The sequence below is a fragment of the Symphalangus syndactylus genome, chromosome 13 (genome assembly GCF_028878055.3).
Source record: "Symphalangus syndactylus isolate Jambi chromosome 13, NHGRI_mSymSyn1-v2.1_pri, whole genome shotgun sequence".
Taxonomy (NCBI): domain Eukaryota; kingdom Metazoa; phylum Chordata; class Mammalia; order Primates; family Hylobatidae; genus Symphalangus; species Symphalangus syndactylus.
Window position 1 is genome coordinate 86,769,712 of NC_072435.2, and position 23,038 is coordinate 86,792,749.

Consider the following 23,038-nt stretch of genomic DNA (forward strand, 5'->3'; position numbering starts at 1 on the left):
TTTTTGTTCTTGCTACTTTTACTAAAAAAATTTATAATAATTATGTGTTATATTTTAATAAAATAAATCATCTTTAGAAATGAGCACTTGAGAGGTGGTACCCATAGAAGTTAAAATGGAGTCCTCAACACCTCACTAGGGTGATTCCAAGGAAACCGGCACCCCATATGAATGCACATCTCTGCTCAACTCCACATGCAATGGTATCACCTTGTGCCAGTCAGATAGTGTGTTTCAACACTTTTCACCCGCCTCTGTTTGGGGTAGTTCTATAGGAAATAAAGCTTTCAGTTGTGATGATTATTTTCTTTCTCATTTATCTCAGAACAATACTAGATGCAAGTATTATAATCCACCAGGCATTTAGAGGTAATAGACTGGGCAGAATGGTTCTAAGAGAAACTTTTCTGAGTTTCCAGTTGAGATAACTATGTTACATATATTATCTTTTTAACATTATCTTTACAATATCCCCTTTTGCAGATTTGGAAGCTGAAGCTCTTGAAGACTGTGAGATTTGCCCATGTAAGCATGGTGAATGAAGGGCAAAATTAGAAGTCTTTACTCTTTCTACTGCAGGTAGTGGGGTACTGCCTCATAAGAAATTACCATAGCTTTTAAGCTGTATTTGTACTTAGTGTAATAAACATAATCAACCTGGTATATAACTTTTGGGATAAACTGAATTTCAAGGACTTACCTGAAGGGTAAAATTCAGCCAAACTATGCTTTCCTCAAACAATCCTTGTGTTCCAAACAGGGAACATAGAATGCGTTGAGTTCGAAGGTATAGTGGAAAGAATTCTGAACTAATTCATATGTTGAATAGGGGCAGACCTAATCACTTTGTATATTTTTGGTTTCATATGTGCAAATAAAATATATTCAGACTGAGATTAGTAATTAAGCAAATGGATTACATTTTACATATATAAACCCAGACAGGCCTTAATATAAAAATATATAAAGATACCATTTGTATTTATTTATCCTCACAAATTTATAATAAAAATACAAATAAATTCTAAACTATTACATTCAAATAAGAGAAATGATACACAAGATGGACCACAAAGAGGAAGGTTATATTACATCTGTTAGAAATATGCTTTGGAGAAATCTATTTTTCTATACACTGTGGGGTTCATTCCAGGTAGCAGTTCAAAGTTGTATTTACCATTTTAGAACAATCACAAAAAAAAGTCCCTGCTTGCTAATTTTTTTTTTGTTTTTGAAAAAGTCATCTTGCGTTTTTTTTTTTTTTTTTTTTTTTTTTTTTTTGTACCAAATAAATGAATATCCAGCACATTAAGGAGCCACTAGCTCTAAATTCACTATTTTAATCAATGCTGTGCAGCAGCACTGGGCTTAGTCCAAAGAAACTTATTGTTAAAGTAGAAAACCTCCTCCAACTCTTCCAGAATGTTATTTTAAAGGTCTCAGGAATTAAAATTAAAACAAATGCTTTAAGCCTTTTCAAAACTCTGTCCGAGAAAATAAATGTCAAGTGCCTGCTCTCCAGAGCATTACGAAGAAATGCATTTGGCTGAGTTTGAAAATATCTCTTTAATGTGAGCAATTGGAAAAACTAGGATTGAACAATGCTAAGTAACTTCCTTGAAAGATTAAAAAACAAAGTTAGGATTATTTAATCAGCAATATTCATTCTAAAAGAGAAAATGACCTTACACATTTAAAAGTATATACATTACTTTTAAAATATAATTTGGCACATGTAGCATTATGAATAAGAAAATTTAAGTCTCCATTTCTGCTCTAATACTCTTTTAATAGACCAAAACAAAGCAAAACATGACCTATCTCAACCAACAATTACTTTCATTAACTTCTTTTCAAGAGCTCTTAGGAAAGGAAAGCTGTAAAGAGGTTGTTTCTATTGATATAATTTTGGACATTTATGTAAGTATAAATGTTGGTGTTGACTTTAAAATATTAATGTAATTAAAATCTAAAATGCTCAATCTATATAAAAATAAAACTTTTTAAGGTTCTGATGCATTTTTCCCATCTTATACTTTAACAGACTTTTTTTAAAATTATATTTCAAATATGTTTATTTGAGAACTAACATTAAAGTTGAGAATAATTGTAATTAACCTTTTCCACCAAAATATTTGTGGAAATGGTTTGGGACCAGTAAGTCCAAATAATTGTCCTCATCTAACCCACTACTTTAGAAATGAGTAAACTGAAGACTTATTAGTGACAAACACAAGAATGTAATATCAGTCTTGCCCTCCATCTAGTATTCTTTCCTTTCTCGTCTTCGGCATTGTCTCCATCTACACAATAAATACTAAGAAAAATGCTAGTTACATTGACTCAATTTTTGGAAGTAAATGCTCTAACGCTTCAAAGCCCAAGCTTTTGCTTTGTTTCTTTAACACGGTCCCCCACCCCTTGACCAAAAGGGAGGAGCTGAAAAACAAATTTCATAATGCATGTTCATTACAGAGACAGTCTATAAACCCAAATTGAGTAAAATATGCATTATTTCATTTCAGGATTTGAGTTTAATACAAAACTCAGAAAGGGACCCACTTTTTTTGACTCTTTATTCATTCTTATGGCATACTAAAATAATGGATGTTAAAATGGTAACACTTTCAGAGGATGCTCCTCAATGGAGTAGATTAAATTGATATCTCGACTAGCAAAATGTACAATTGTTCTTGTCCATATAGGAAACTATAACATCTTTATAGTATTTTTAAGGAACTGTAGTTAAGATATAAATCAAGGTGACCATTTCAATGAAAGACCTATGAATTACTTGGTGGTTGTGACTTTTCCATTATAATTCAGAAGATTTCTATTATGCTTAGACTAGTCAATGGTTGTCATGCCGATGCAAATATTAGCTTATCTCCATGGCTATATCCACCTATTTGATCAAGTAACAATGGTTTATCTAACTCCAGATATAAAGCTTTCAGAAAGAGGAACATAATATATTACTCACTTGTTTTTTTATGGAACTCCAAAGAGTAGATGGGAAATTAGTTTTGTATTTTTGTTTGAAGAAGACTATTTAGGGGAGAGTTCTTTGAGCTCTTAGCAAAGTAAGCTCCATTTGCCTCTTTTCTTTTCGTCTGTCTAGTTTTTCCATGAGACGAGGATAATTGTAGGAAGCTGGAAATAATAACACAAAACTTCATAGATTTCTGATTTTTAAAAGTGTTTTAAGCATTAGAACTTTTTCTCAAGGCAAATCTTAAGCAGATTTCCAATATATAACAAAGGTAAGTGTCAAGCTTTTAGCTATGAAGCAGATTTAGAGAGCTGAGAGTAGGGAAATTCAACCCCTCACCTCTCTCCTGCATTATCAACTTGACAGAATCCCAGGGCTCTGTAGAACACAGCTTTGAAAGCATGGTTGTGAATGACACAAAAGAGTAGGAGAATAAGTGAAAGAGTCTACAAAGTGTCATTACTTTGCTAGGTTAATAAAGATTATTTATGATAGGAAAACATGTCTGCAGAAGGTCCGATGCATACAGACAGAAATTTCAGTTCAAATAGTTAAATAGTTTTTACGAAACCTAGAACTGAAAATGAATTAACAAGAAACATTTTTAATGAAGTACATATGTATCATGGCTTGATTAAGTTTTAAAAGAAAGAATAAAGAGAATAGAAATTACTAGTTACTTTAAAAGTTGCTTGATAATTTTCTTCTAGTAATCAAAGACTGCACATCTTTTATAAAACTATGTGCTTGAAAATTTGGACATTTGTATGTCTGGAAGTAATTGGATGGAGAGAAACAAGGCTGAAGGTCTTAATATTTGCAAGCAATTTGGGTCAGTAGACTAATGAAAAGCTAAGCTATAAAACTAAAAATATTTCTGTTGATGAAGAAACAATGTTAGTATTCATTTCAAACAATTGATGAAATTATGAAGTTTTTTCACCAGTAAGAAGAGAAAGTCTTCTCCAGATTAGAAATGAGTTATAATAACGGGAACTAACATACTCAGTAGATTTAATGAGAATATTGGTATATTAGATCCAAAATTGACACCTTAACATCACAATTAAAAGAACTAGAAAAGCAAGAGCAAACACATTCAAAAGCTAGCAGAAGGCTAGAAATAACTAAAATCAGAGCAGAACTGAAGGAAATAGAGACACAAAAAACCCTTCAAAAAATTAATGAATCCAGGAGCTGGTTTTTTGAAAAGATCAACAAAATTGATAGACCACTAGCAAGACTAATAAAGAAGAAAAGAGAGAAGAATCAAATAGACGCAATAAAAAATGAAAGAGGGGATATCACCACCGATCCCACAGAAATACAGTCTACCATCAGAGAATACTACAAACACCTCTACGCAAATAAACTAGAAAATCTAGAAGAAATGGATAAATTCCTCGACAAATACACCCTCCCAAGACTAAATCAAGAAGAAGTTGAATCTCTGAATAGACCAATAACAGGTTCTGAAATTGTGGCAATAATCAATAGCTTACCAACCAAAAAGAGTCCAGGACCTGATGGATTCACAACCGAATTCTACCAGAGGTACAAGGAGGAACTGGTACCATTCCTTCTGAAACTATTCCAATTGATAGAAAAAGAGGGAATCCTCCCTAACACATTTTATGAAGCCAGCATCGTCCTGATACCAAAGCCTGGCAGAGACATAACCAAAAAAGAGAATTTCAGACCAATATCCTTGATGAACATTGATGCAAAAATCCTCAATAAAATACTGGCAAACCGAATCCAGCAGCACATCAAAAAGCTTATCCACCATAATCAAGTGGGCTTCATCCCTGGGATGCAAGGCTGGTTCAACATACGCAAATCAATAAATGTAATCCAGCATATAAACAGAACCAAAGACAAAAATCACATGATTATCTCAATAGATGCAGAAAAGGCCTTTGACAAAATTCAACAACTCCTTCATGCTAAAAACTCTCAATAAATTAGGTATTGATGGGATGTATCTCAAAATAATAAGAGCTATCTACAACAAACCCACAGCCAATATCATACTGAATGGGCAAAAACTGGAAGCATTCCCTCTGAAAACTGGCACAAGACAGGGATGCCCTCTCTCTCCACTCCTATTCAACATAGTGCTGGAAGTTCTGGCCAGAGCAATCAGGCAGGAGAAGGAAATAAAGGGTATTCAATTAGGAAAAGAGGAAGTCAAATTGTCCCTGTTTGCAGATGACATGATTGTATATCTAGAAAACCCCATTGTCTCAGCCCAAAATCTCCTTAAGCTGATTAGTAACTTCAGCAAAGTCTCAGGATACAAAATCAATGTACAAAAATCACAAGCATTCTTGTACACCAATAACAGACGAACAGAGAGCCAAATCATGAGTGAACTCCCATTCACAATTGCTTCAAAGAGAATAAAATACCTAGGAATCCAACTTACAAGGGATGTGAAGGACCTCTTCAAGGAGAACTACAAACCACTGCTCAATGAAATAAAAGAGGATACAAACAAATGGAAGAACATTCCATGCTCATGGGTTGAAAGAATCAATATCGTGAAAATGGCCATACTGCCCAAGGTAATTTGTAGATTCAATGCCATCCCCATCAAGCTACCAATGACTTTCTTCACAGAATTGGAGAATATTGGTATATTAGCCCATATAGTTAGATCTTAAGAGGATCTTTATTTCTTTCCTCCAAAAAAAAAAAAAAAAAAAAAAAGGTGGAAAAGAAGCTGTGCCCTTCAGTATCCTCTGTTTTTCTAAGTTCTTCTAAATTTACTTTGGTGAACAAGGTAAGTGACCATTTAGCTAGAGACTGCCTTCCTGTCCTTCCTTATAGTCAGTGACTATATTTAGGCCAGTGGGTCATGGCAACAATATGTAAAACTCCTAGATTGTTTTCTTAAAGATAAGACTGCTGGCCTAATACATTCTTGTTTCTCCTACCCTTGGCCAAGAGTAGGAGATTTGCAGCTCTAGAAGATCTTGGACCCAAAGATGGAAGTCACATGTTGAAGATGATATATTCAGCGAGTCAATCAGGGTTATTGGGCCCCATACACTTATCACAAGAGAGAAATGTTTTATCTAATTAAAGATCCGTATTTTGAGGCTTCTTTGTGATAAATCTTTAGCCTAAGTCTCAGCTAATGAAAAACTTGGTACCAAAGTGGTGTAACTGCCATAGAAAATATGTGGCATTTTCTTAGTAGTTGAGTTGCAGACTATGAGGACATAAACATTGTAGGCTGGAAAGCTAATGACCTTTCTTAGGTCACAGCAAAATATTTACTAAAACTGTTTTCTGTAATGAAACAAAGATATACCTCTGAATTCTCTTGCTCTAAGAAAGATTATTAGGTAAAGGCAAAATATTTGTCTATGTTATCTGCCCCTTGATGCTTTTAGCCATATACAATGAGAGAGAATAGCCTGGGTAAGTATTGCCAATGTGCAGGTAGAAGTAGAAATAAATAGACCTTGCAAAGGGAATCAGTCTCTGACAGAGGTCTAGACTTGAACAAAAGTGGTACATCTTATGAGAGGACAATCTCCTGCTTGTATGTCTTAACTAGCAGAAGATAACAGAAGATAAGACTATTGCTCAGAGACGTTCTCAAAAGCCTCTCATATGTACTTTTCAGCCAGACAATGGAAGCTCTACTCAGCTACAAAGGTAAGGTAAAATTGTTTTAACTTCTCTCCAGAGTCCAGTCTCAGAGAGATGGTTCTAGTACAGAAGCAGAAAACAAGAGTGAAGAAATGGGAGAGATCATCAAGTATGGTAAATTTCACACAGAACTGATTAGAAAGCAAATAGAAACTTCACTACGTTTTTGAGGAAATTAATATTGCTTTCAGAAAAAGAAAAAAAAAAGAGAGAGAGACAAAAGCCTGGCCTACAAGCAATACAGCTAGGTTCCCAAATGCGTATCATCAAAAAACAGTGTGTAAAAATTATACAGCCCCTAAACACAGCATAACCCCAAGAACTCACTTCAAGTTTGTCCACAAAGTATAGCAACGTCAAGAAAAATTTTCAGAGGGCTTCAGAAATCATGGAGGACAACGGCCAAGAGAGTCATCCAAGGGAGCAAAGCCTGGGGTAAATTAAGCAAAGACGGGGATATTTCTGAGTTTTTACATGTCAACATGTAACCGCCTTGGACCACTGAGTGCTCTGTGTTTTCTATTTTTATCTCTATGAATACATAATTTTCTATTAATTAATTAATAGATGAGGATCAGCAGAAGAGATAACATGTCTCTTGGTTTATAGATGAGGGGGTCACAAGAAGAGGATTGCACATTAGTAACAGATTCTGGACTTTAAATGGGATGCAGAAAATATAAGGGGTATGTGTGTCTCCACTGAGGATGGTGAATACATTCTGTGTATGCAAAAATGATATACAAAGGGAAGGCTATTGTCAACAGTCTCCTATATCTATTCTGTTTTATCTCTTGAAGCAGAAATTTACATATGTTTAAGGCCTAAAGATGGACACAAGAGACCATATTTCCCAGCATTGCTAACAATTAAGGTAGCCATGTAATTAAGTTTAGGCCAATGAAACATGAATGACTGATATATATGAATGAACTAATGATGATTGAGAACTGTCCCTAATCATAGGGGGAAAATTGCTAAAACTAAAATAGAAAGGCCTATGAATTAAAATTATGATATAATGGGAAGAATCACACTTCCCCACTCAAGATTTCAGTTATTCTATAACATTTTCCATAAAATATCTTCGAATCTCCACAGTGAACTAACAATCAGTTGATAGTTTAGATTAATTCATATAACTTGAGTTAATCCTGATTTATAACTTTAATCCAATTAGAGGAAAAACTGTTTGATTTGGAATTAAAGATTTTTATTCTTTTTGCCTCCCCATGCTTCACAAATTGAGCGCAAATTAGGGGGGAAAGGCATATTAACAATTAGGTAGTTGATCCAAATTAGTTTTTGCTAGTTCAAATTTTAGAATATCTACCCCAGCTTTTATGTTCCTTATTGTTACTGATTTTTAAAACTTATCAAAATACTTTTTTCATTCCACTTGACTTGGCTTAGTTACATGTTTCTGCATTTTAAATTACAAGACTTGCACAGTATGTTCTTTTTAAATTTCATAGAACACCACAGGTACAGATGGTCCATTAATAGCAATAAAAAGGCAAATTAAAATTATGCAAAACTCTTTGGAAAGCAATTCATTCCACAGCTATTTCAAGGAAAGTGTCTGCATTTTAAATCTAATGTGATAAGACTTCCTGCTGATATGACAAGTCATCCCAAAAGAAGTGTGTATCATCTGAATTATCTTCTTTTGGCAAGAAGGACAGACTACCTAATTGATTTTAATAAACAATAGCTATGAGTAGGATTCCAATCTGTCAGGGTTACATCCTAACTCTTTATATGATTTGATAGACAATGACATTCAAACTCACGCATTTCTGATTCATGTATCTACTATTTACTAATGTATCTCTATCGACATGATAGAATTTTTCTATTATCTACAATTATTATGCTAATATTTCTGTAGGTGCTGTGGTTTATGAAGCTTTTGGTTGAATGAGGCACTATGTTGCAATAGATACCAATAAACTTTGCAACTAAACACACACATGGGTTTAAATCTGCTTTTTACTCTTTGTTATTTGTATTTATTTGGAAATATCTATTGGTCTTATTTTTCACCTATAAAATTATAATAATAACAAGCCTTTAAAATGTTGTAGTCCATTATTATAAATGTAAAAGTATATTATATATTTTATGTCCAAACAAATATTAGTGTTACACATCTAGATTGGGAAGAGAGAAAGCAAGGTATACGAAAAGACTTTCATTTAGGATTTGATGTAACTGCCATTTAGTTAATTTTCTTAGAAGTGTAAGGAATGACTTAAAGAAAAACGTGTCAATGGCAGAAAGGAAAAATAAATAACAGTACATTTCTGAAAAGGAATAGATGAATGCAGTAGAAAATTGGAGAAAGATCCAGAGAAGAAAAGAGGAACATACCTAAAAAAGAATATCTGAGCAAATGAATAAAGCCTTCTCCGGTGATACATTGTCAGAATATTAACAAAGGGAGAAGCAAGATCAGGCACGGTAAAGAATTCTGACAAATTATTCTCCAAAAGAAATGTATTTTATGGTAACCCCCAATTGTAGTCTTATCTATATGAGTGAATGAATTAGGTTAAAACCATACCAAACAAATCCCCATTCTTAGTCGTTAGTTATAAAAATGTCATGCTTGAATGGGTATTTTTGGAGGTTAAAGGACCAGAGATACTTCAAGCAAGGAGCATAATCAGATTGCATTGGACCTATAAAAAAGAAAGCAGGGTACCTCTAAATTTTTGGAGCAGCTGTGCAATAATTATGCCACAGTTAATTTTGTGTGCATCTGTGTATGCGTGTGTGTATGTGTTTTATTCTCAGGATTACATCTTTATCTTGTCCAGCAATTTAAAATAATCTTAATTTCGTGGAAGTTGTTTGGAGTTTATTATGTGCCAGGATGCTGAGATACTGAGTTTACAGCAACTTCCTATGTTATTTCTTATAATGCTACAGATGAGTTGTGTTCTTTGTACAAAAATATATTTGAGGTAAAATTCTTAAGGATAAACCATTCTGTATTCATAGCACAAAAGGAACTGTGTATACTAAGCAACCTCATTTATGATAGGACTATAAAATTTTGATGTTTTTCCTGGGGCCCATTTTCTCTTAACTTACCACTTAAAACCCTTTGAAAGGTTTCCCAGGGATTAATGGTCAGCACCAGGGAAGGAATTGGGGCTGTTTCAGAACTGCTAAGTGAGGCTGACACAGACTTCATTCTTTAGTGTCCTGGGGTACCAGGTACACACTTTTAGACTTCATCACCATCCTAAAGAGATGAAAGCCCCTTGAAGTCAGTGGGAGATTCATTTTAAAATTAGTTCTGTAGGAAGCAGAGTAATCTGAGAAACTGGGCTGCAGGTACTATTTGAATAAGGCTGATATGCACAATGCCAGCTTTGTTATTTGAACTCGTCTCAGTGTAGGTGGCTCTGTGTGTGTGTGGCAGGGAGGTGGTGGTGGTGGTGGCGGGGGGGGGGGGGGATACATTGTGGAAAATGTGCATTTGAGACCTTACTTTGTTTCAGTAACTTCAATAGTTTAGGAAACTTCTCATCATTTGTTTCTAAAATACCTGTGTGCACATAATTGCATAAATATCAAAACCAACGTCCATTAAGAACAGATTGCAAGTAAGCTGTGTGCTTACTTATGTTTACATCCTCAAAATATGGTTTATTTATGTTAGTGTATGGTGTGGACCTCATTGGAGGCAACTGAAATAGCCAAAAGGGGTTTTTGAGACTGGATTTTAAGAACCTAAAATGAAACAAAATAAGGAGCATCATGCATTGGGGAGAAACCAGAACTTGTTGCCAATCTCATACCACAAACTTCCAGCAATGACTAGGATGAGGAAAGATACCAGAAGTCCATATATAACGCAACTCTCCTTTTGCTAAACTGTAGGAAACAAATGTTAAAACAAAACAAAAAAACAAAGTGAAATCCCCCAGTAATTGGTATGCCATGGAAAGATGAGAGGCACATTACTTAAGTACTGCATCTCATCATTGTTACATTTGCTTTCACAAAAGTTGTAACCCAGCGTCCTGCAGCCAGTTTAGTAATTGCAGCAGGGGCTTCCTCAAAGGGTGAGTTCTGGAAGGAACTGTAATCAGTAAGGGAGACCCTGGGGAAGAATTAGAGGAGATAAATTTTCACAGCTGCTTACTATAAAAACAAACAAAGGTGGCTGTGACGAGGAAAATGTGAAGGTTTCCACTAATCAGATAATTAAACTGCAGATCATTTTTATAATCTAACCTGATGCCATCTCCTGGGTGTGACTAGCTCACTCTGAAGAGAGGAACAAATTAAAACTTAAGGATTCATGTGATTATGTGTGTGTGTTTCCCCAATCAGGTTTCTTGAAGGATTTGAGTCCAAGGAGGAGGATTGAAGGATAGGAGAGTGTTACTCTGAGAAGAATGGGTCATTGTGAAGGACTTTGGAGTTAAAGTAGATGGTATACACATGTCACAGAGGCAGGAAATTGGGCACCAGGCAGTTCCATGCTACTGCAAGGATGTGGCAAGAGATTGGGTTGCAGAGTCAGAAGCCTGATTATCTATCATATGTATATTTATAGAAATGTACAGATTCATGCATATGCATATAAGTGACTCAAGGAATGTGTGCATATACAAGGAAGCAGAGCTCGCATAAATTTTTACCTTTACTCTTGCACCCCAGCTCCAAGCAGAAGAGCAGCATGATTCACTTTGTCTTTGACATTTCTTGCATAGCTCTTACATAATGCTTTGTCTACAGTGGGCCTCTCCAACAACATGGGTTTACTAATGCTGTGAGCAAAGTGTTTTCAAACCATATGGATTTAAACTTTGGGGACAACGATGCAGTTGGCATGCATAGGAACACCATATTGATAAAGAAAAATCAGAGTCATTAATTAGTTTAATAAGACACATGTACAACTAGCTAACAGCATGACCTGACTCCTATTATGGTCCAGGGACATGGCCGAACTCCTTGCATCATTGCCTCATTTTCTATTTGTTATTCTATTATTTGGAAGATTACCTGCTTTACTTGTAGAAGTGAATGGGTACATTTAGAATAATAAGAAAAGAAGTCAGCCTAAGGGAAAATAAGAAAAAGGTATGAAAGCTTGATTCAAGGACAGTGATTCAGGTTTGAAAGTGGCAGATATTTGTGAAAACTATATGAATATATAATGAGTAGAAACAAGTGTGTGTTACTGCTACAGTGAATCTAGTTTTCTCTAACATGGTTCTGTGTACTGGGACAGCTGGATTACAAATATCAACATAACCAAAACCTTTAAGGAAAAGTATACGATGATAATATTCCTGCCATGTACATATGCCTTTTTCTGGAGAAGTTAAATCCCAAAAGGTTTTCATTGGTTTATTCTTTAAGCGAAGGTGGCAGGGTAAATAAAATTGTAATGTTAACAGCTGGCTCAGAGTTCTCCTTAGAGAGAAAACTGTCTTTGTTTAGAAAAACACCTTGCTATTTTGCTTTAGATGTGTGAGCCCCAAGCATGTGTTCTGAAAGGATCTCAGAAGAAAAAAAAAAAGACATCTTTTTTTTGTCCAAAAATTTAATAAGAATTTAAAAGAACACATGAAATAGGAAAGGGCAGAAACTCAGACATTGCCCCTTCCAAAGTAAAGATAGAGATGAGAAAGAAAGAGAAGAGAAGAGAGAGAGAGAGGAGAGACAGAGAGAGAAGACAGAAGAAAGAGAAAGAGACAGAAAAAGTAGCAAAGCAGGAATCCAGAGATGCAGGAACTCTGTGATTACTAAGAAATTTATAGTGGGTGGCTCATGGACAAAAGCCCCTAGAACAGGTCTAATGCTCAGTATTAAACAGTTTGGAAACTATTGCTGCTATACAATACTCTTCTTGGTAAAATCTGATGCACCTGCAAATGACTTGTGTGGGTGGCACTTTGGAGAAGGCAGAGATGAATAGGTCAGCATAGGACCATATGTCATGAACAAACATTGGAGATGAGACACTCTTGAGAACCGGAGTTCAGTGGGAAGTGCAATTCAAGGCTGGAGGCAACCATGAGAATGTCAGTCATTGGAATATTGTTGAGAACCTCAAACTTACCATCCAGGAAGAGAGATTGTTGCAAATTTATGTAAACCTTGAATGATGGTGCAAACTCAGTTGGTATTAATGTTGTTTAGGACAAGATCAGGAACTAGGCTGGATAATTTCTAGTTATTTCCTTGGAAAATCACAGTAAACAAGAAGGGAGAGAAAAGAAGGAGGAGGAGCAGGAGAACAAGGAGAATGAAAAAGAGGTATACGTGGCATGCAGATAAGTAAAATAACAGAAAAGCTGTTATAGCTGAATCCAAGTATAAGGACTAATGAGATAAACAGTGGACAAACTAGACTCCAAATAGTATGTATTGGGAAAACCTGTAGCTGCCTAAATTCTCAGTCTTCTTCCTAGGACCACTTTTATTTAATTCAGAGTAATCCAAAAGTTATTATAAATTCAGCCTAAGCTAAATAGCCATGACTTGATTGCTAGCATAAGGATCGTATCTGGCATGAAGGTCATAAAAGCTAAAACTCCATTATTATGATTCTTACAATCAGTCAATTCTTTTTAACAGGAGGCAAATTCTAAATCATTTCTAAAACAAAGCAAGGGAAAATTAGAAATATGAGCCAAGTTCTTCCTAATATGTTTAGCCATTGACATTAAGTAGTTCTACCAAAACATTTTGGTCATGGTCACAATCAGATTCTAAATAAGCAGGTTTATAATAAGGGGTAAATGGGGGTAAAGAATTTGCATGGATCATGTATGTATAGTGCATTTCAGGAAATATATTTCATGCATATACCTTACACAGAATATCCATTCTGCCTACCACTAGCCATTTATGTAAAAAGAAGTTCTTCACAGGGCTGCAGCATCAGATCAGGGAGACTATAATTCTATTACATTAAGAATGAGTGAACAAATTAGGAATATTATACTCTGACAACATTTTAAGAACATTAGAAAAGACTGATGTTATCGAACACAATCTCTAGTAACAGCAATTAACATTCATTGATCCTTTATGCTACCCTAAGCAATTTTCATGTACTATAATAATTCATTCTTACAAAAATCCCATAAAGTAGCTCCATCTTATAAAGGCAGAAGCTGAGGCACAGGGGAGCTCAGAAGAGTTTAATTACCTATCCAAGGTCACCCAATTAAGAAGTAGAAGGGAGAAACTCAGGACCTTTATGCTCATTTGCCTAAGAATCATGTTATTTTTACTTACTAAAAATGGATGTCAGCTTGGTTCATCTTTTCTGAGTTTTCTCCTAGGTTCTCTCACTGACTCTGGCTTTAGCTCGGCCACCTATTTAATTCCTGTGTGTACCTAGTCTATTATGATTTTTATTTTTCTTCCCACTTTTGACTCTATGTTTACTTTTGAACTTAAGCATAGATTAGCCTATTTCCTTATGACTCTTCGATATATGGCTTGTTCTTATCTTTAGCTCTTTCTCCACTTAGCTTTTCAGCACTCTAAACATTGAGAATTTATTATGTTCAAGATATTTTGTCAGTCTCATAAAGGGAAGTGCCAAAAGAAAACACCACAGATAATAGTTATGATTGAATTCTTTATTTTAGAGAACTAATCTCTGTATAGGGTGGGGGTTGTTCTAAAAGTCTTGGGACATAAGAAAAATTGAGATCTGGATGATATAGACCATCACATAAGAAAGAATGACCTATCCACTGGAGTCTCTGCCTGCACAGGATGTTTATCAGGGCAAACCCCAACCCAGCTAGTCATGTGCACCTGTACATTAATCCTGACATCCTAAAAGTCCAGGAGTCCCAGAATTCTACTGTGGTCACTTGTTTGAAGTAAGGCACATAACCATGGCCTTGGCCTTGCCTGAGCCTCCCAGCAAAGCTTAAATCCTAGACCTGCCATAAGGAAGGATATCAAACAGTCTTAGTCTTTCATCAACATAAACATTTATTTCCCTCCAGTGCTGGGTCATTTTATTATCAACTTGATTAAGCTGAAACATGTTTCCAGAATGTCCTTCTCTGTGTGGTGCTGGGTTAGACTTGATAAAGAGGGAGAGAAACAGACAGAGAGAGAGGCACATACACAGAGAGAACTTTGAGAGATTGGGAGGCAAAACTAAATCAGTCTCTCAGTAACTATTACTCTTGGATGGTTTTCATGGTGATATGTGATATCACTATGAAACTCATTCTACTGCATTCTCAATACAGTAGAATGCATTTGAGAATCTGCATTTGAGAATCACTTATCAAAGTGATGACAGGCAATTTTCCATTGCAAATGTGCCTGGTGGTTTCCTCTTCGTCCTTGATCTACATCATTCTACAGCCCCCAGCTCTTCACCCTAATTGTTGGACATTCTGACCAACACAAAGGGAACAGCTTCCAATAGATCTGGCCACACCCATCTCTTTCATAGCTCCACTTCAGTGGCTGGACTTGCTTGGCTTTTCAGATTCTGCATGTGAGTTCCAACTTGTCATCCTGCACCAAATGCTTTGGGAGAGCAGATTAAAGATTATTTTTCTGATCCTTCAACTCATTCTTCAAGACTTTTACTTCCCAGATCCTCTAAAAATTATGTAAGATCTAAGTCTTGTACTAAATACCTTAATGTTTAATACTCAAATTGACTCTGTTTCCTTGACAGAACCCTAACTAATTCAAGCTTTTAAAAGTGGGGTGTTCCAGAGATAAAGCCACACACCTACAGCCATCTGATTTTTGACAGAGTGGATAAAACTAAGCAATGGGGAAAGAACCCCCTCTTCAATAAATGGTATAGGGATAGGTGAGTAGCCATATGCAGAAGAATGAAACTAGACCTTTCCTTACCTTTTACCATGTACAAAAATTAACTCAAGATAAAGATTTAAAGTTAAAACCTCAAACTATAAGAATCCTAGAAGAAAACCTAGGAAACACCATTCTGAATATCAGCCTTGGGAAAGAATTTATGACTAAATCCTCAAAAGCAATTGCAATAAAAACAAAAATTGACAAATGGGACCAAATTAAGCTAAAGAGTTTCTGCACCACAAAAGAAACTATCAACAGAGTAAACAAACAACATACAGAGTGGGAGAAAATAGTTGCAATCTATGCATCCAACAAAGGTCTAATGTCCAGAATCTATAAGGAACTTAAACAATTGATCAAGCAAAAACCAAAATTTAAAAAGGGGCAAAAGATAAACAGACCCTTTTCAAAAGAAGACATATACGTGGCCAACAAACATATTAAAAAATATTCCACATCACTCATCATCAGAGAAATGCAAATCAAAACAACAGTGAGATATCATCTCATACCAGTCAGAATGGCGATTACTAAAATGTCAAAAGCAACAAATTGCTGGTGAGTCTGTGGAGAAAATGGAATGATTATACACTGCTGGTGGGAATGTAAATTAGTTCAACCACTGTGGAAAGCAGTTTGGAGATTTCTCAAAAAACTTAAAACTACCATTCGATCCAGCAATCCCATTACTGAGTATAGATCCAAAAGAAAATAAATCATCTGCCAAAAAGACACATGCACTCACATGTTCATTGCAGCAGTATTCACAATAGGGTGGACATGGAACCAACCTAGGTGCCCATCAATGGCAGATTAGATAAAGAAAATGTGGTACATTTACACCATAGAATACTACACAGACATAAAAAAGAAAGAAATAATGTTCTTTTCAGAAAAATGGATGCAGCAATAGGCCATTATCCTAAGCATTTAATGTAGGAATCGAAAACAAAATACCACGTTTTCACTTACAAGTGGGAGCTAAACATTGGGTATTCCATGGACGTAAGGATGGCAACAATTAAAATTGGGGACATTTTTTCACGTGACTGTTGGCTGCATAAATGTCTTCTTTTGAGAAGTGTCTATTCATGTCCTTTGCCCACTTTTTGATGGGATTGTTTGTTTTTTGGCAGTATGGCCATTTTCGCGATATTGATTCTTCCTATCCATGAGCATGGAATGTTCTTCCATTTGTTTGTGTCCTCTTTTATTTAGTTGAGCAGTGGTTTGTAGTTCTCCTTGAAGAGGTCCTTCACATCCCTTGTAAGTTGGATTCCCAGGTAATTTTATTCTCTCTGAAGCAATTGTGAATGGGAGTTGACTCATAATATGGCTCTCTGTTTGTCTTTTATTGGTATATAAGAATGCTTGTGATTTTTGCACATTGATTTTGTATCCTGAGACTTTGCTGAAGTTGCTTATCAGCTTAAGGAGATTTTGGGCTGAGATGATGGGGTTTTCTAAATATACAATCATGTCATCTGCAAACAGGGACAATTTGTCTTGCTCTTTTCCTAATTGAATACCCTTTATTTCTTTCTCCTGCCTGATTGCCCTGGCTAGAACTTCCAACACTATGTTGAATAGGAGTGGTGAGAGAGAGCATCCCTGTCTTGTGCCAGTTTTCAAAGGGAATGCTTCCAGTTTTTGCCCATTCAGTATGATATTGGCTGTGGGTTTGTCACAAATAGCTCTTATTATTTTGAGATATGTCCCATCAATACCTAATTTATTGAGAGTTTTTAGCATGAAGGGCTGTTGAATTTTGCAAAAGGCCTTTTCTGCATCTATTGAGGTAATCATACGGTTTTTGTCTTTGGTTCTGTTTATATGCTGGATTACATTTATTGATTTGCATGTGTTGAACCAGCCTTGCGTCCCAGGGATGAAGCCCACTTGATCATGGTGGATAAGCTTTTTGATGTGCTGCTGGATTCAGTTTGCCAGTATTTTATTGAGGATTTTTGCATCAATGTTCATCAGGGATATTGGTCTAAAATTCTCTTTTTTGTTTTGTCTCTGTCAGGCTTTGGTATCAGGATGATGCTGGCCTCATAAAATGAGTTAGGGAGGATTCCCTCTTTTTCCATTGATTGGAATAGCTCATCATCACTGGCCATCAGAGAAATGCAAATCAAAAGCACAGTGAGATCCCATCTCACACCAGTAAGAATGGCAATCATTAAAAAGTCAGGAAACAACAGGTGCTGGAGAAGATGTGGAGAAATAGGAACACTTTTACACTGTTGGTGGGACTGTAAACTAGTTCAACCATTGTGGAAGACAGTGTGGCGATTCCTCAGGGATCTAGAACTAGAAATACCATTTGACCCAGCCATCCCATTGCTGAGTATATACCCAAAGGATTATAAATCATGCTGCTATACAGACACATGCACACATATGTTTATTGGGGCACTATTCACAACAGTAAAGACTTGGATCCAACCCATATGTCCATCAATGGTAGACTGGATTAAGAAAATGTGGCACATATACACCATGGAATACGATGCAGTCATAAAAAAGGATGAGTTCATGTCCTTTGTAGGGACATGGATAAAGTTGGAAACCATCACTCTCAGCAAACTATCACAGGGACAGAAAACCAAACACCGCATGTTCTCACTCATAGGTGGGAATTGAACAATGAGAACACTTGGACACAGGAAGGGGAACATCACACACTGGGGCCTGTCATGGGGTGGGGGGAGGAGGGAGGGATAGCATCAGGAGATATACCTAATGTAAATGATGAGTTAATGGGTGCAGTTCACCAACATGGCACATGTATACATATGTAACAAACCTGCACGTTGTGCACATGTACCCTAGAACTTAAAGTAAAAAAAATAAACAAAAAACTGAAGACAGAGTAGAAAGAGAAGGAGGGGGACAAGGGCTGAAAAACTAACTATTGGGTACTATGCTCAGTTCCCGGGTGCCGGGATCAATTGTACCCTAAACCTCAGCATCATACAATATACCTAGGTAACAAACCTACACATGTACCCCCTGAATCTAGAATAAAAGTCGAATTTTTTTTTTAAAGAAGTAGGGTGTTTGTAGTCTCAAAAACCTAAAACATGTGGCAGCGGCTAGGAAGTAAGTGCTAGACAGAGACTGAAAGGCAGCAAGAAATCTACTAGGAAATGCTTTCGAGAAAATAGGCAAGATGTCTTGTAGGTTAGAGGAAGGTTGATCCTTACTATGTGACAGTGAAAAAAAATGCAAAATGCTTATAACAATGTGAAGGACAGAAAATAAATCTAATGAGTTTGTAGATCTGGCCAATTTTACCTTTACATAAAATGTTGAAAGTGCCAGTTGGCTTCTTCTAGCTGCATATGACAAGTTATGTGAAGATAGAAATGTGAAAAGGAACTGTTCTGTTTATAAGCAGAATGCTCAAGGAAATATACAAAGGTCAGGACTTACTGGGCTGAAAAATAAAACTATATTTCATCTCAAGTATTATCAGCCACTAAAAAATTCTCAAGGTGACATGAGGCATGAGACCAAAGATCAAATCTAGGGTTTATCTCTAAGACCCCTTGTTAAGATCGCTGGAAGATTTAAGGCAGTGTTACACATGTAAGTCCAGGTGATTTATGGAAGAGCCACACTGTCAGCTTACATAATTGTGAGAAATAATAAGTCATCGTGTTTTTAAGCCACTAGAAGTTTTGGGATAATTCACTGTGCAGCTCACAAATATAAGAGTTATCTATAATTAATTTCCTTAACATATTTTAAATCAAAATTTACTCAATATGTAAATCTAAACATGGGCAACACAACTCTCCCTGCAGACAAATTAATTAATTTAGTGTTCATTAAGATATTACTCATATTATAATTAGTAACCCAATTTCTCCCAAAATAACACCATGAAATTCTTTATAATGATGTACTTCTTACAGGTAATACATATTTTTATTGTAATGAAAGCTTTCTGGAGCTTACTGTACATAGTGGTTGAATACATCATTATTGAACACAATAATCTGAATGCAACTACTTGATATTAAACAAGATACTTCTCTGAGCTTCAGTTTTCTCATCTATGTAATGATGATACATGTTTTCTCAGCGTTGTTGTGAAGAATAAATGAGGTTATGCCTGGTATAGAGTAAGACTTAATATATGTTAGCTGTTATTAGTTTTCAGACAATGATTTACATGCTAGAATGAAGGTCAAGTGGCATTAGGCATCAGACCATATCCAGAAGAAGAGCCCAATTCTGACACTGGGCAGAAGGAGGGATGTATAGTTTTAAATCCACTGCTGGTACTACAAAAGCAATCCAGAGGGCAGATCTGCTATGGGCGCATTTTCCTTCTTTCTGAGCATCTATCCAGAGAGATATATTTACTGTTAATATTTCTGGAAAGGCCAATAAATTATCAGATGAATTTACAAGATCCAAACTGAAGATGTAAAACATCCAATGATTATTTGTCCTGGCAAGATATAGGCTGATGTGAAAAACTGGGAGAAAAGTCAGGCACATTTTCCTTGATTGCCCCCACCAATTTCTAATTTTTAATAAAGAAATAGTTTTGTTTAAAAATGTTCCCAGTGTGCTTTTATTATGTCTTTATAGTTTTAATTCTTTTTAGAAATGTAGCTATTTATCTAAAATCTTAATAGGTATTCATTATTGGATTACTCATATAACAAATATTTATTAAATGCTTGCTATGCTCCTATCACTACTTTAGATGTGGAAATACAACAGTGAACAAGAAAGACATAGGTCTTGCCCTCTGGGAACTTTCAGTTTAGTTAGAAATACAGAGGAATGGACAGAAAATATTACACAATATTATAATTATTGCAAGAGGGAAAATATGTGTTACTAGAAGCTCAAAGAAATGGTATATGGCCCCAACGTGGGAATAAGGGATAGTGAAGTCCCATGTAGAGCTAAACAGTACAAGCACAGCAAATAGGAGAAGGTACTGGAGGCAGTAAAAAGGAAATGTACAAGAAGACACTCAGAGGCAAGGAAGCATAAGACGTCTGTCCTGCCAGTGAAGAAGGGAGATCCCTGTGGACAAAGAAGCAATTGCATAGATACCTGGAATCTAAAGCACAAAGAGCCCACATACCTTATTATGAAGGCTCCTGTTTACCTGGAGGACTATGGGGACCTCCTACTAGGTTTTGGGCAGGGTTTATGTATTTAAACAATCACCCTGGGATGTAGAGAATGGCTTGGAAGAGAAGTAGAAGAAAAAGTGGGAGACAGGGAGCTTTGTTAAGAATCTGCTTCAGATCTAGGTGAAGTATCTATGCCAGAACACTTAGTGGAGATAGAAAGGTGGATGGTTAGAGAGTTATTTATAATATAGAAACCATAGAACTTCTGGCTTAATTAAATGTGAGATACAATAGAGGTAAAATAATCAAATTTTAGACTTTATCAACTGCAAAAATAGTGGCATCTTTTTGTGAGATGGGGAATATAGGAACAATAAGGGAGAAACAAGTGTTTAGGATGAGATAAATAATTTACTTTTGAGTATGATGAGGTGTAAGTTTAGAGGCCCAGTGTGTAAGTGAGTATAGTGGTCTGAATTTTAGGAATTTGGCCAACATTCCTAAGGAATGTCTTCCTGAGGAAGAAGAAGTTTCCTTCTGAAGGTTCAAGTCTAAATCTTTTTAAATGAATTGACAATAAACAAATTAACAGTATAGAAATTTACTGCATAAAGGAAAACAGTATAGAATTTATTAATGAGCATAAATGTGGGAGCCATACGCACAATATGAGACTCCAAGAAGGCTGGATGGTTAAAGCTTAAACACCCTCTTCAGAACCGAGAGAAAACTGGGTGGCTATAGGCAATTTTAGAATATTACTAAAGGATTTTAGGAGAGACGAATGGCCCCATGAGACAGAAATTAGCTTGTAAATAATTCTCTTTGTAAAGTGAATAGGACATGAAAACAAACAATAGTTTGGGCTCTAGATGTGCTGTTAAATTTTCAGTCTTGTTCTCTGTGGTATGAAATTTAATCTTCTCTGGTTAATGAAATTTTAGGGATGGGATCAAAGGCATTTGTGTTCCTCTTTGGCAGGTGCAGTTTCTAGGTAGATAAGGGAATTTCAGAGAACAGCCTTATCCTGTGCTTTGAGAGAAACAGAGGGTTCAGAAACAGGAGGAAGTGAGGTGGGGAAGGTCAGAGACAACTTGAGGCTGCTTGTTCAGATCAGTATGTCAAAGCACCATATTTTGAGGTATAATTTTGATCCCCTATAGTCTGAAGCTTTTTTGTTGTTGTTAACAGTTTTAGTGAGGTATAATTTACGCAATGAACTCATTTGAAATGTATGGTTTGATAGTTTAATATATATGCAACCCATTAAACCAGCACCACAGTCAAGATAATGAACATAAACTTTACCACCCAATAATTTTCTCATACTTCTCTGTAATCCCTTTTTCTCACTCTTCTGTGAACCCTCATTCTCAGGCAACTACTTAGTCACTTTCTAGCATAATAGGTGAGTTTGCATTTTCTATAATTTTACATAAATGGAGATATCGGGTAGGCCATCTTTTAACCTGGCTTCTTTCATTCATGATCTATTCATATTGTTGTATGTACCTGATATGTTTTGGCTGTGTCCCCACCCAAATCTCATCTCAAATTGTAATACTCATAATCCCCACATGTCCGGGGAGAGACTTAGTAGGAGATAATTGGATCATGGGGCCAGTTTCCCCCGTGCTGTTCTCATGACAGTGAGTGAGTTCTCATGAGATTTGATGGTTTTATAAGTGGCAGTTTCCCCTGGGCTTTTCTCTCTTTCCTGCTGTCTTGTGAAGAAGGTACTTTCTTTTTCTTTGCATTCCACTATGACTGTAAGTTTCCTGAGACCTCCATAGCCATGTGGAACTGTGAGTTAATTAAACCCCTTTCCTTTATAAATTACCCAGCCTCGGATAGCATCTTTATAGCAGTGCAAAAATGGATTAATACAGTACCAATAATTCATTTCTTTTTATAGTTTAGTAGTATTCTGTTTTATAGATGCACTACAATTTATTTATCCATTGGTTCACTGACATTTGAGTTGTTTCCAGTCTTTGGTTTTTACAAGTAAAGCTGCAAAGAACATTTGTGTACAAGTTTTTGTATGGAAATATGCTTTCATTTCTCTTGAGAAATACCTTGAGATAAAGGTAAAATCACATGGCAGGCATATGCTTAATTTTTAAAGAAGCTGCCAAACAGTTTTGTAAGGTGATTGCACCATTTTGTATTCCCTCCAGCAATATATGACAGTTTCACATGTTCCACATACACAGTTGAAATGATAGGACTTTTTAATTTTGGACATTTAATAGGTGTATATTAGTATTTCATGGTGGTTTTAATTTGCATTCTCCTAGGGAGTAATGATGCTAAGCATCTTTTCATGTGCTTGTCATCAGTATATCTGTTTTAGTGAAGTGTGTGTTAAATACTTGACCGTTTTTAATTGGGTTATTTGGTTTCTTATTAAGTTTTGAGAGTGATT

The 23,038-nt window shown here is 35.8% G+C and overlaps 1 long non-coding RNA gene across 1 annotated transcript in view; it reads right to left on the minus strand.

Moving 5' to 3' along the window:
* Nucleotides 1-23,038, minus strand: part of LOC134732154 (uncharacterized) — an 89,699-nt gene that overhangs the window by 17,822 nt on the left and 48,839 nt on the right. The window contains exon 3 of the long non-coding RNA XR_010115036.1: nt 2,984-3,153. This is a non-coding gene — a long non-coding RNA (uncharacterized lncRNA). The remainder of the gene's footprint in view (nt 1-2,983; nt 3,154-23,038) is intronic.